This window comes from Dendrobates tinctorius, unplaced genomic scaffold (assembly GCF_039654945.1).
Source record: "Dendrobates tinctorius isolate UK_male_01 unplaced genomic scaffold, ASM3965494v1 ptg000098l, whole genome shotgun sequence".
Taxonomy (NCBI): Eukaryota; Metazoa; Chordata; class Amphibia; order Anura; family Dendrobatidae; genus Dendrobates; species Dendrobates tinctorius.
In genome coordinates, this window is record NW_027361766.1 from 11,172,492 (window position 1) to 11,186,379 (window position 13,888).

The 13,888-nt window shown below is 41.5% G+C and overlaps 1 protein-coding gene across 6 annotated transcripts in view; it reads right to left on the reverse strand.

The window, feature by feature from the left end:
- LOC141099064 (uncharacterized) overlaps positions 1 to 13,447 on the reverse strand; it is a 52,405-nt gene extending 38,958 nt beyond the window's left edge. For 3 of the 6 annotated variants that reach the window (XM_073587094.1, XM_073587098.1, XM_073587096.1), the window contains exon 1: positions 12,540 to 13,086. The gene's annotated coding sequence lies outside the window, so the exon portion shown is untranslated. Of the gene's footprint in view, positions 1 to 12,448; positions 13,087 to 13,291 lie in introns of those variants that run through there. The other 3 variants (XM_073587101.1, XM_073587095.1, XM_073587099.1) reach the window with 3 other exon arrangements.
- Positions 13,448 to 13,888: the final 441 nt, after the last annotated feature.

Here is a 13,888-nt window from a genome sequence, read left to right on the forward strand (position 1 = left end):
ACAAGACCACTGATAATCTCCCTCGATCTGGTGCTCCACTCAAAATCCCACCCCGTGGGGTCAGAATGATCACAAGAACGGTGAGCAAAAATCCCAGAACCACGCGGGGGGACCTAGTGAATGAACTGCAGAGAGCTGGGACCAATGTAACAAGGCCTACCATAAGTAACACACTACGCCACCATGGACTCAGATCCTGCAGTGCCAGACGTGTCCCACTGCTTAAGCCTGTACATGTCCGGGCCCGTCTGAAGTTTGCTAGAGAGCATTTGGATGATCCAGAGGAGTTTTGGGAGAATGTCCTATGGTCTGATGAAACCAAACTGGAACTGTTTTGTAGAAACACAACTTGTCGTGTTTGGAGGAAAAAGAATACTGAGTTGCATCCATCAAACGCCATACCTACTGTAAAGCATGGTGGTGGAAACATCATGCTTTGGGGCTGTTTCTCTGCAAAGGGGCCAGGACGACTAATCCGGGTACATGAAAGAATGAATGGGGCCATGTATCGTGAGATTTTGAGTGCAAACCTCCTTCCATCAGCAAGGGCATTGAAGATGAAACGTGGCTTGGTCTTTCAACATGACAATGATCCAAAGCACACCGCCAGGGCAACGAAGGAGTGGCTTCGTAAAAAGCATTTCAAGGTCCTGGAGTGGCCTAGCCATTCTCCAGATCTCAACTCTATAGAAAACCTTTGGAGGGAGTTGAAAGTCCGTGAGGCCAAGCGAAAAGCCAAAAACATCACTGCTCTAGAGGAGATCTGCATGGAGGAATGGGCCAACATACCAACAACAGTGTGTGGCAACCTTGTGAAGACTTACAGAAAACGTTTGACCTCTGTCATTGCCAACAAAGGATATATCACAAAGTATTGAGATGAAATTTTGTTTCTGACCAAATACTTATTTTCCACCATAATATGCAAATAAAATGAAAAAAAAAAACAGACAATGTGATTTTCTGGATTTTTTTTTTCTCAGTTTGTCTCCCATAGTTGAGGTCTACCTATGATGTAAATTACAGACGCCTCTCATCTTTTTAAGTGGTGGAACTTGCACTATTGCTGACTGACTAAATACTTTTTTTCCCCACTGTATGTAGCATGCATGTAGTATGTATGTAGTATGTATGTAGTATGTATGTGGTATGTATGTAGCATGTAGTATGTATGTAGCATGCATGTAGTATATATGTAGTATTTATGTAGCATGTAGTATGTATGTAGCATGCATGTAGTATGTATGTAGTATGTATGTAGTATGTATGTGGTATGTATGTAGCATGTAGTATGTATGTAGCATGCATGTAGTATATATGTGTTATGTATGTAGCATGCATGTAGTATGTATGTAGTATGTATGTGGTATGTATGTAGCATGTAGCATGCATGTAGTATGTATGTAGTATATATGTGGTATGTATATAGCATGCAGTATGTATGTAGCATGCATGTAGTATATATGTAGTATGTATGTAGCATGTAGTATATATGTGGTATGCATGTTGCATGCATGTAGTATATATGTAGTATGTATGTTGCATGTAGTATATATGTAGTATGAATGTAGCATGTATGTAGTATGTAGTATGAATGTAGCATGTATGTAGTATGCATGTTGCATGTAGTATATATGTAGTATGTATGTTACATGTAGTATGCATGTTGTATGTATGTAGCATGCAATTTTTTTTTTTTTTTTTTTTTTTTACATTCAACACATTAGCCGGATGATGGGACTACTACTGTCCCATCATTGGCTAATGTGTCAATCACTGTCATGGTAGCAGGCATCGCCCGACGGGAGTTGTAGTCCCATCGGACGATGCCTGCACAGACCCCCGAAGCCTGCACAGACCACCGGCAGGCCGGCACAGCCCCCCGGAGCCTGCACAGACCACCGGCAGGCCGGCACAGCCCCCCGGAGCCTGCACAGACCACCGGCAAGCCGGCACAGCCCCCCGGAGCCTGCACAGCCCCCTGGCAGGCCGGCACAGCCCACCGGAGCCTGCACAGACCACCGGCAGGCCGGCACAGCCCCCCGGCAGGCCGGCACAGACCACCGGAGCCTGCACAGACCCCCTGGCAGGCCGGCACAGCCCCCCGAAAGGCCCGTACAGACCCCAGAGAGGCTGTACAAGGCAAAAACAGGGTTTTTCTTATTCCGATACCGGAAGTCCCATAGACTTGAATGGGACTTCCGGTATCGGAATCGGCAATACCGATACTTTTTTTTAAGATCGGCCGATCCATTCCGATCCGATACTTTGAAGTATCGGACGGTATCGCTCAACTCTATTCTTCACCAAAAATTTACATTTGGTGTCTTTATGTTTAAAGCATGATATGTGAGAAAAGGCTGAAAAGTTCCAGGGGGCCGAATACTTTCACAAAGCACTGTACATTTTCTTAATCCGTGACACCCCAATCTAAGTGGTAAAGGAAGCTATAATAGCACAGGAAACTCTCACATGCAAGACCACAAACAGAGAATAAAAAGAGCACAAGAATTCTAAATAAAAAAAAATATATATATATTTTATTTGGGATTCTTCATATATATATGTAAATCAAGAAAAATAGGCAGCACTCCAAATTAAATGTGAAAAAAGTGGATACTTTACTCATCCTCAGATGGCGACGTTTCGACGGTGACCCGTCTTTATCAAGCCATTTTTTTTATATATATATATTACTTTATTCGAATTACATGTAAAATAGGCACAAAAATATAAAAAAGGCAATTAATTTTAGGACAAAGTTGTAAAGTTAATAGCACAGGTGTATCACACTATCCCACCTTTATTTCAAAGAATGGGAGCGCAAGCTATGGCTATATAGATTTAGAAGAAGAGAAAGTACCAGTGCAATAAGTAAATCACAATCCCATGTAAAGACTGAGCAGGACTGCTTAAAAATTTGTATTCAATGGTAACTACTAAATAACCATCAAAACAATATAACTTGTACCAAGAAATAACAATGAAAAGCAGTCAAGCCAGCAAGAGATAATCAGAACATATGAAATAAGAGAATAAGGTGTATGTCACTTTAGGAAAATCAATAAGTGACGCCACAGTGCCAGAGTTTGCCCTTACCCATAGCATCCAGTTAGCGACAAAGTGTGTGTTACTGATGGTAGCCTTTGTTATGGTGGTCCCAGCTCTATGCAGGTTATTCACTAGGTCCCCCCGTGTGATTTTGGGACTTTTGCTCACCCTTCTTGTGATCATTTTGACCCCACAGGGTGAGATCTTGCGTGGAGCCCCAGATCAAGGGAGATTATCAGCTTGTATGTATTTCATTTTCTTATTATTGCTCCCACAGTTGATTTCATCACACCAAGCTGCTTGCCTATTGCAGATTCAGTCTTCCCAGCCTGTGCAGGTCTACAATTCTGTTTCTGGTGTCCTTTAAAAGACAGCTCTTTGGTCTTCACCATAGTGGAGTTTGGATTGTGACTGTTTGAGGTTGTGGACAGGTGTGTTTTATACTGATAACAAGTTCAAACAGGCACCATTACTACAGGTAATGAGTGGAGGACAGAGAAGCCTCTTAAAGACGAAGATACAGATCTGTGAGAGCCTGAAATGTTGCATGTTTTTAGGTGACCAAATACTTATCTTCCGCCATAATTTGCAAAATAAATCTTGCCAAATCAGACAAGGTGATTTTCTGGATTTGTTTTCTCATTTTGACTCTCATAGTTGTGGTCTACTTATGATGTCAATTACAGGCCTCTCTCATCTTGTTAAGTGGGAGAACTTTCCCAATTCGTGGCTGACAAAATGCTTTTTCCCCCACTGTATATAATAGGTCACAAAGGGGCTAAAGTACCAACAAGTAGAATATTACATTAAACCTTCTTACATGATATTAAGAACTTAATTTCCCCTTAAAAACCCAAAATTATTATTTAAGAACGATAAATACACATATACAATGTACACCAATAAGTTATTTATTATATGGTCTAAAGAGCATTCATTTGTTAAACTAGGGCTTCTCTTTCAGTTTTTGCCTCTTGTTTCAGTAGATTTCATCCTCACACAACTCAATGATTACCATCACATTAACATTAAATACTATTTTCATAAATAGTTACTGGCCAACACATATTTTGGTGCCTCAAATGATAGACCTGCTTCTGTGGATATTTTATTTGATGATTCCCAAAATGGCATCAATTTTTGAAATACAGAACATATGTGTTATGACTGCCAGAGCACACTCACACGGGTAATAAACAAACCAGGAGACAAATATCTGAATCTGACAGGCCCCTGTTGAGACTAGGAAAAGCTCTTTTCTGACCCTGGTCTGACTTGCCTGACAATGGAGGTTGGCACCCTAAAATAATGCAATGGCACCCCTAATCGATGGCAGCTTACTCTGAATGTCCTTAGTTGCTCTTAGGATCACTAGCATAGCAGTTCCCTAATAAATATAGGAATCACACACAAAACAACTGCTACCAACACAAACTAGAGCAAAGTGAATGGATCCAACAAAGTCTATTACCATCAGGAAGCACCAGTATTGGAAGGTATTTACAGTTGCACCCGAAAGGTGATAGGACAGATAAACAGAGTAAATGAAAAACATCTGTTACCCAAAACCGACAAAAGACAAAACAACAGGACTAAAACACCCAAAGAAAAGGTGTATCTGTTGTGGCTCAACAGAAAGCAACATCAAGGACAGAACACAGAATAAAGGGTTCGAATGCAGAAGCATGAAAGTATCCCCCCTTCAAGGAAGGGCCAGCTGATGCTTCAGATAGAACTCCCTCACTAGGAGATCGGCATGTAAGTCTTTAGCATCTGCTCAGCAGTTATTCTGCGGACTGAAACCCTTTAACTTAGTGAGAAACTCAAGTCGCCATCAGGACTTCAAGACTCATTCCAACTCATACTCTTTGCCCTCCTCCAACTCTACCTCAATACAGTCCTAATTACCCGATGTCCCTTTAAACTTTTTAAGAAGTGAGACATGAAAGGTATTATTAACCCCTTAACCCCTGGAGCTTTTTTCAGCTTTGCGTGTTCGTTTTTCGCTCCCCTTTTCCCAGAGCCATACATTTTTTATTTTTCCATTAATATGGCCATGTGAGGGCTTGTTTTTTTGTGGGATAAATTGTACATTTGAACAACACCATTGGTTTTAACATGTCTTGTACTAGAAACTGGGGAAAAAATTCCAAGTGTGGTGAAATTGCAAAAAAGTGCAATCCCACACTTGTTTTTTGTTAGGCTTTTTTGCTAGGTTCTCTAAATGCTAAAACTGATTTGCCATTATGATTCTCCTGGTCATTATGAGTTAAAAGACACCAAACATGTCTAGGTTCTTTTTTATCTAAGTGGTAAAAAAAAATCCAAACTTTGTAAAAAAAAAACAAAAAAAACCCCGCTATTTTCCGATACCCATAGCGTCTCCATTTTTCATGATCTCAGGTTGGGAGAGGGTTATTTTTTGCACGCCGAGCTGATGTTTTTAACGATATAAAGATCGCATCTGCACCAAAATTGTATCGCCCGTTATTGCATTTTAATGCAATGTTGCGGCTACCATAAAAATGTAATTCTGGTGTTTTGATTTTTTTTCTCACTACACCATTTAGCTATCAGGTTAATCCTTTTTTATTGATAGATCGAGTGATACTGAACGCGGCGATAACAAATATGTGTATGTTTTTTTTTTATTGTTTTATTTTGAATAGGGCGAAAGGGGGGTGATTTGAACTTTTATATTTTTATTTTTTATATTTTTAAAAAACATTTACTTTTAACTTTTTGCATGCTTCAGCAGTCTCCATGGGAGACTTGAAGCTGCCACAACTTGATCGGCTCAGCAACACAGAGGCGATGATCAGTTCACCTCTATGTAGCTGAATTACTGACTTGCTATGAGCGCCGACCACTGGGTGGCACTCACAGCAAGCCGGCACTGACAACCATAGAGGTCTCCAGGAGACCTCGTGTTGTCATGCGCTGACACACCGGTGACCCATGGTCACTTGACGCAGGTCACCGGTGTGCGAATTTCCGGTGCTATTGCCGGAAGCGCCATTTAAATGCCGCTGTCATTGTTTGATAGCAGCATTTAACAGGCTAATAGCCACAGGTGGATCGTGATTCCACCCGCGGCTATTGCGGGCACATGTCAGCTGTTTTGAACAGGAAAGATGTGGGCCATGCGGCGCTTAGAAACCCACTGTTTACCTTGGTTACCAGCTCCTGCTCGCTGATTGCTGGTCTCCCACATGCCACACGCAGCGATGCGTGCTGGCCAGTGGGAGACCAATGATCAAAAAAATGTCCTGGCCATTCGAGCACGATCAGCGATACCCGGCAGGGGGGCCAGTCGCTGATAGGTGTCACACACAGCGATCTCACTGGTGAGATCGCTGTTGCATCACAAAACTTGTGACTCAGCAGCGATCTCGCTAGCGAGATCGCTGTGTGTGATGGGGCTTAAGTGTAACACAAATGGATAAGGGGAAGGAAACCCAACACTAGGGAAGGGGGAGTGGAGACCCCTAGGCAGATCTAACTTGATCCTGTCTGCCCTAAGCGACCCTATATAAGTTCTGCACCTATCGCCGAGCAGGATACCTAACCCCTGACTGACCCTGGTGATAAGCCCTGCATAGGGAAGGACATAATGTGAACTAGTCCAGGGTTCCCAACTCCAGTCCTCAAGGCCCACCAACAGATCATGCTTTCAGGATTTCCTTAGTATTGCTCAGGTGATAATTGCTTCACCAGAGCAATACAAAGGAAATCCTGAAAACTTGATCTGTTGGTGGGCCTTGAGGACTGGAGTTGGGGAACCCTGAACTAGTCAATCCCCACTACCACTAAAGACAGTTGAGATTCACAAACAAGGGGAACACTTAGCTTCAGCAGACTCAGAGAGAAACACCGATATCCTCCAAACATCAAAGAGGAAGATAGTCAACTGCTATAGCTCCAAGCCTCAACAGGGAAATGGAAATATCACTGGCAAATCACAGCAATAAGCTGGGAGTTATAAACACCCCGGTCAAGGTGTGCAACCGGGGGATGTTGCCACTGGGTCCTAAAGTCAGAAGGACTAGGAAGGAGACTGCAAAGTCCACCTCTGAGACCTTCTGCACCTAGATGCAGTGCGACTGTCTGCAGCCTCTGACACACCCGTGACAATTAGATGGGACAAAACATCTTAAATATTGTCCCAGTTCTTGGTTCATTTTCTTTGTCTGACCAATAGTTTCAGGATGATAACCTGAGGAGTACAAAAGCTTATCCCAAACGAGAGCAAAAGCTAGCCACAAGCTGAACCCCACTATCAGAAATAATGTTTTTAGGAACACCATGTATTTTAACAACGTGGGAGAAAAACAAAGTAGCTAAACCTTTAGCTTTTAGCAATTTTGGTAGAGGAACCAAGTATACCATCTTGCTAAAACAGTCAACCAATACCCACACACAATGTTATCATCAGAATTAGGCAATTCCATGAAGAAACCCTTCCAGGGCCTGGCGAGGGCCTTTAGACTTGGCTGTCACGAGTGTGTCAGATGCTGCAACAGTTGCTCTGCATCTGTGTGACACTTCTCATGGTCAAGCCGTGAGTTAGAGTGGTCAAGGAGTCCAAGGTCAGAAGCCAGGAGGGTATGTCAAAAACATAAGGAAGAGTCAAAAGCATAGTCAGGTAACATTACGAGGTCAGAGTACCGGGAGAATAACGGATAAGAGCTGAAGGGGTTAAACAGGTGGATGGTCAGAAAGAAGTCTAAGGTCAGGCAACAGATCAAGCATACAGAACTCAAGGCACAGGGAAGCACAAATCTCACAGGCTGAATGTTCGTCTGGCAGAGTTCTGGGAGACACAGCTCAGTTAAGAATCATGGCGATTACCTGGAATAGTGAACACCTGGACAAAGCCGGCGCCTCACCATCTCAGATTGGATAGAAGAGCTCTCAATCAACACACTGACAGCTTAAGCACACCCCTATACCAGATTGGACAGCCGAGCTGTCAGTAACTGCATCCCAGACACCCTGATGGGTGGAACCATGACAATCTGGCTGCAGAAGGTCTCTGTGTTTGGCACTGCAGATGCCTTCTTAATCCTTCTGACTTTGGGACCCAGTGGCTATCTCTCTCCGGCTCTAATTGACACACCTGGACCTGGGTGTTTATAGAATCGTAGTCTGCTTCAGGGAGTCGCCGGTGATATTAACATTTTCACCTTGTGAAGGCTTGCAGCTATAGCTGTCGGCTTACTTCCTTTCTGGTGCTGTTGGAGGACATTTGGTGTTTTCTCTCCGGAGTCTGCTCAAGTTAAGTTGCTTCCCTTGTTTGACTCCCTTGTCTTTAGTGTTCAGTGGGAACTGACCAGTGCTCATCTCCCCTTACTTATTCAGAGCCTAGCTCCAGGGATATACAGGGCTTAGGTTCCTGCTTGGCGTTTGGTGTGGAACCAATATCGGAACTGTAGGGGAGGCATGGTGCTATTAGATCTACCTAGGGGTTTCCACTCCCCCTTTACCTAGCATTTGGGCTTCCTTCCCCTCTTCCTTTCATGTTGCACTTAGTCTTCCCACACTGTGCGTGATATTGGCACAATTCCTGCACTTACGGACATTCTTATCCACATCTTTTCGAGCAAACTACCACCAAAAGGAAGGCACAAAAAACTTGCTGGCTGGCAAGCCCTCTGGTGCACCATCCTGAGCCTCCATAATCCACTGTCTGAGAGCAATACCAGAAACACCCACAATCATTCATTCACTAAGAATTTTGACTGGATTTTCATCTCTCAACTCCATAACGAAACTGCATAATAAGGTATTACATTCTTAGTACCAGTGAGATATGTCACAGAGAAATCATACCGAGCAAACAAGAGAGCCCACTGGGCCAGTCTAGTGTTCAGGCAGTTGGCAGTGTCAACATACAGTAAATTTTTGTGATCAGTAAAGTCGTTACTGCCTAGCACCCTTCAACCAATATCTTCATTCCTAGAAAACTCTCTTAACTGCCAAGAGTTCCTGATTATCTATCATAGTTGGACTGTTTGTGAGAATTTCTGCTAGAAAAAAGCACAAGGATGAAAGTAACTGTCCTTCTTTTGTGAAAAAATAGCACCCATCCCTACAGATGAGGTGTCTACCTCAACCACAATAGGCAAATCAACATTGGGTTGACTAAGGACTGGGTCTTTTGAAAAGGCTAACTTGAGAGCAGAAAAATCATCAACAGACTCAGAAGACTGATAAGTAAAGTTAGCAACTTTCTTAGTTATACAAGAGAGGTTTGACTATGACAGAGAAAGTTTTCAATGAACTTAAGATAATGATTAGCAAAACCTAAGAATTTCTATAAAGCTTTAAGATTAGTAGGTTGCCCCCAATCAAGAACGGCCTGTACCTTCTGAAAACTTCAGCAGAAACCAAAAGACACAAAAACTGAATCTGCTGCACCTCAAACTGACACTTCTCTAGTTTGGCAAACAAATGATTATCGTGAGGAACTTAAAGTACCTGTGGAGCATGTTCCTGATGCTCCTCACGAGAACTTGAGATCAAAATATCATTGAAGTATTTCACCACAAATCTACCCACCAAAGAAAAAATATATCATTTATGAAGTTCTGAAATACAGCAGTAGCATTGGTCAAACCGAATGGCATGACCAAATTCTCAAAATGAACCTCAGGAGTATTGAAGGCAGTTTTCTACTCGTCACCTTGGCGAACATATATAAAGTTATATGCCTCTTTCAGATCCATTCTAGAAAACCACATGGATACTACCAGTTGATTAAACAGATCAGGAATAAGAATTAATGAGTATGGGTTACATAAAGTAATCTAATTGATCTCTCTAAAATCCAAACAAGGATGCAAACCTACATCAATTTTCTTAATAAAGAAAAATCCCATGGTGACTGGTGAGGTGGAAGGTCTTATATGACCCTTGGAGAGTCTCTTTTGAATGTACTCTTTCATGTCATCTCTCTCCACAACAGTGAGATTAAACAGACAAGACTAGGCAATTTGGCCCCTGCGATAAATTTGATAGCACAATCATATGATGTATGAGGGAAAGAACCTCACATTCAGACTCAGAAGAAAATGTCCTCAAAATCCTGAATAAAATCTGGCAGAAGAAATCTCAGAGATGCCTGGGATTTAGACAAACAAATAGAAAAACAAAAATTCCCCCAACTTAACCTTGCGACTCTCCAAATTGATGGAATGATTGTGTTTGACTAACCATTTTGTTTGACTAAGCAGGGCATACACAACACAAATTTAGATTTTAATGAAGGAATTACCATGACAGAAATAGATTGTGTGTGTATATAACACTCCCACTCACATGTACACATTCTCAACCTTACAAAGTAACATCAATTGTGGATACTTGATAGGATGACAGATGGTTGACACTGTGTACCCACACCCGATAGTAAAATCACTGTCAATGAGATGTAATGTGGAACCTGAGTCAACAAATGCAGCACTAACTATAACCCAGATTTGGTAATCAAAGATACTTGTGAAAAACTACCAGTAGTATGCATGAGAGATACTTTCAAACTGATAGGATCAGTGTCCTTACATATTAATGATTTTATTCTTCCTCTTTACTGGAAATTCATTGTTGTATTTGAAACACTGAATCATTACATGACCCATTCAACCACAGTATAAACAGAAACAAGCAGATGCTTCATGTACAACTCCCTCCTTGAACTCTCTGCAGTCCCCAATTTGCATGGGTTCACCTGCCTCAATAGGATGAGAGGGAGTATTCACAGACACAAAATGTGTCCTTATCCCTAAGATGTCAGTCCAGGTGCACCATTTTGTCTATTTGGCGTATATACATTAACCACATATTGTACAAAATGGTCTATAATATTTTTCAGCAATTTATTTTTTTGTATGAAACCCAAAGTATGTACAGTAAGTAAATAAATAAGTTGAGATTTTATGGATCATACTTATAACTAAGGTTTGGCAGGGTTAGAATTACTAAAGATAAAGTATGACTAGTAATTCTCAATGTTTACAGCCATATAATTATCACACATTATCAATTAGACATGGGCCCGATGTATCACACCAACTGAAATCTGTGAAATGGAACACAGGACTTTAGCCCTTTCCGAAATCGGGCATAATAGTACGCAGATGTCAGACTCCCTCGATTTGATGTGGGCTCCAGTGGTGAGCCCACATCTTTCTCGGCACATGGCAGCCGATCGAGTTAAGGCAACTTCTAGTCTCCCATGAGACTACTGAAGCACGCCAAAAATAAAAAAAAATGTTTTTCAAAATATAAAAAATAGTAAAAGTTCAAACCACCCCCTTTTGTCCCATTCAAAATAAAACAATAACAAAAAAATTAAACATACACATATTTGGTATCGCCATGTTCAGACTTGCCCGGTCTATCAATAAAGAAAAGGATTAACCTGATCACTAAACGGCGCAACGATAATAAAAGTCAGAACGCCAGAATTACGTTTTTTTGTCGCCGCGACATTGCATTAAAATGCAATAACGGACGATCAAAAGATCCTATCTACACCATAATGGTATCATTAAAAACATTAGCTCGGCACACAAAAAATGAGTTCTCACCCAACCCGAGATCACGAAATATGGAGACACTACTGGTATCAGAAAATGGCACAATTTTTTTTCCAACAAAGTTTGAAATTTTTTTTCACCACTTAAGTAAAAAAGAACCTAGACATGTTTGGTGTCTATGAACTGGAGAATCATAATAATCAGTTTTAGCATTTAGTGAACCTAGTAAAAAGCAAACAAAAAACAAGTGTGGGATTGGACTTTTTTTTTTCAATTTCACCACACTTGGAATTTTTTTCCCATTTTCTAGTACATGACATGGTAAAACCAATGGTGTCGTTCAAAAGTACAACTCGTCCCGCAAAAAACAAGCCCTCACATGGCCATATTGACAGAAAAGTAGACAGTTATGGCTCTGGGAAGAAGGAGAGCAAAAAAGGAAAATGCAAAACTGAAAATACATTCGGGGGTTAATGGGGTTAAAGTCCATGGAATGTAGATTTGATTATTTGATAATAATCTAATGTTTAGTTACTAACGAATCTTAATTCAACCAGAAAGAGCAAGCGTGTAAGGACCTGTATAGCATGGCACCTTGTGTTACATAGCTGGTTGCCATGTGCTAAAATATATCTATAAATGGCAGACGGTCTCGGATAAAATCATATATTGTTACTGTATATCTTACATATAGTTTGTATTTCGGGGTGAAAACAAAGTTCAGTTATGACATTTTAAGAATCAGTATATATTTTGACTGTTGTGCAATTTCTCGGTGAGCGCACTTTACGAAAACAGAGAAAAAAAGGGTTAAATTCACTGGCGTGCACTGGATAGGTGGGTCAGACGTCCCTTACCTGGGGGATCTCGTTACTCCGGGTTCACCGTAACATGTATTCTCCTGTAAGCTGAAGCGCAATCTGGAGGTGAGACAAGGCCGATACTTACTTTGTAACGCAGATAAAATACTTCTCACTTCCGGGTGTCCTACACGGACACATTAAGGCTCGTTTTTATCCGCGGACTTGAAGTTTAAAGCTGTCTTCCCTTCTGTGTGTCCCGCAGTTTAAAAGTTTGAAGACGGCTTGTAAAGAAAGCCGGTGACATATTCTACCTGGAGGCAGCTGTTCTGGGTCATAACAGGTTTTGTGTTTGTCGAAAGCCTTTGTAATAATCTCCCTGGAGGGGCTGAATGAGCCGTGGTAATATCTCTATGGAAACAACTGAAAGTTTAACCAGTGTTTAGAGATTACAGAGGGCGCATTTACAATAGGCCTTGGACGCACCTGTCTGACAAAGTGACCCGGCCGATAAAGAAAATGCTTTTTCTCATGACAATAACATGAAGGTGCACGATTCATGTGCTCGAGGGAAATTCAGCTTTTGTTAAAGGTTACTGTGTATAAAAAAAAGCAGGATCAAAGTACTTATTTAGGATAAACACTTTTCAGTCTCCTCTGGGCTCCAGAGCTCTGGCGTAACTGCTTCCCCTGCCAGCCATTTAACCACACCCCTGATGTCATGCACTAATTCCAGTAAAACAAGCACCGTGTACATGTTATGTTGTATTTCAATGTAGAAAGTCACCTAACCTGACAGCTGTGACTCTTTTAATTACCAAAGGAAAGCTGGAAGATTATTCTCTTTGTCCAGTTATTTATTGTTCAATCCCCAGCACATATGTGACCAGCAATTATTACCTTCCGGTTGTTCCTGCAGGGCTCTGTGTCCTCAGCCTAATATATTCCCTCCTAACCAAATTGGCCGATCATTTGTAGCTTCATGTTTGTGCATATTAGAACAGCATGGGAAGTCCCTTGTTGTCTGGAGAGCTGCAGCCATCTGCATCCACTTCCTTCTGAGTGACTTGCCTTGTGACTGCATTTAATTATTACGTTAGATCATCATATTTATCTTTGTGTCAGACGTGTAGCTGTGGGTTCAGCCTATGGCCACAAAACACATCTGAGTGGGCCGCTAACCAAGATAATCATGTTTAAAACTATAGTGGTGCACTGTGATTATAGGGTGTATAGTGGGCATCTCAGTAGAAGACAGATTAACAGTTCTCCTTTTAGTGCCCAACATATTAAAAATGCCCACCATTGTGCCCCTACGTAATAATAGACTGCAAAATTTCCCCTGCAGAAACTATTAATGCCACCTGTAAGCAGCCTAAAAAAATAGTGCAATTTTTGCCCCGTCCTTTCCCCAAAACTAATAAAGTTCATGTGTTTGCCTATTTGATGAGTATAAAACCATGAGTGCCCCCATAAAGTAATGATGTCCTATATACC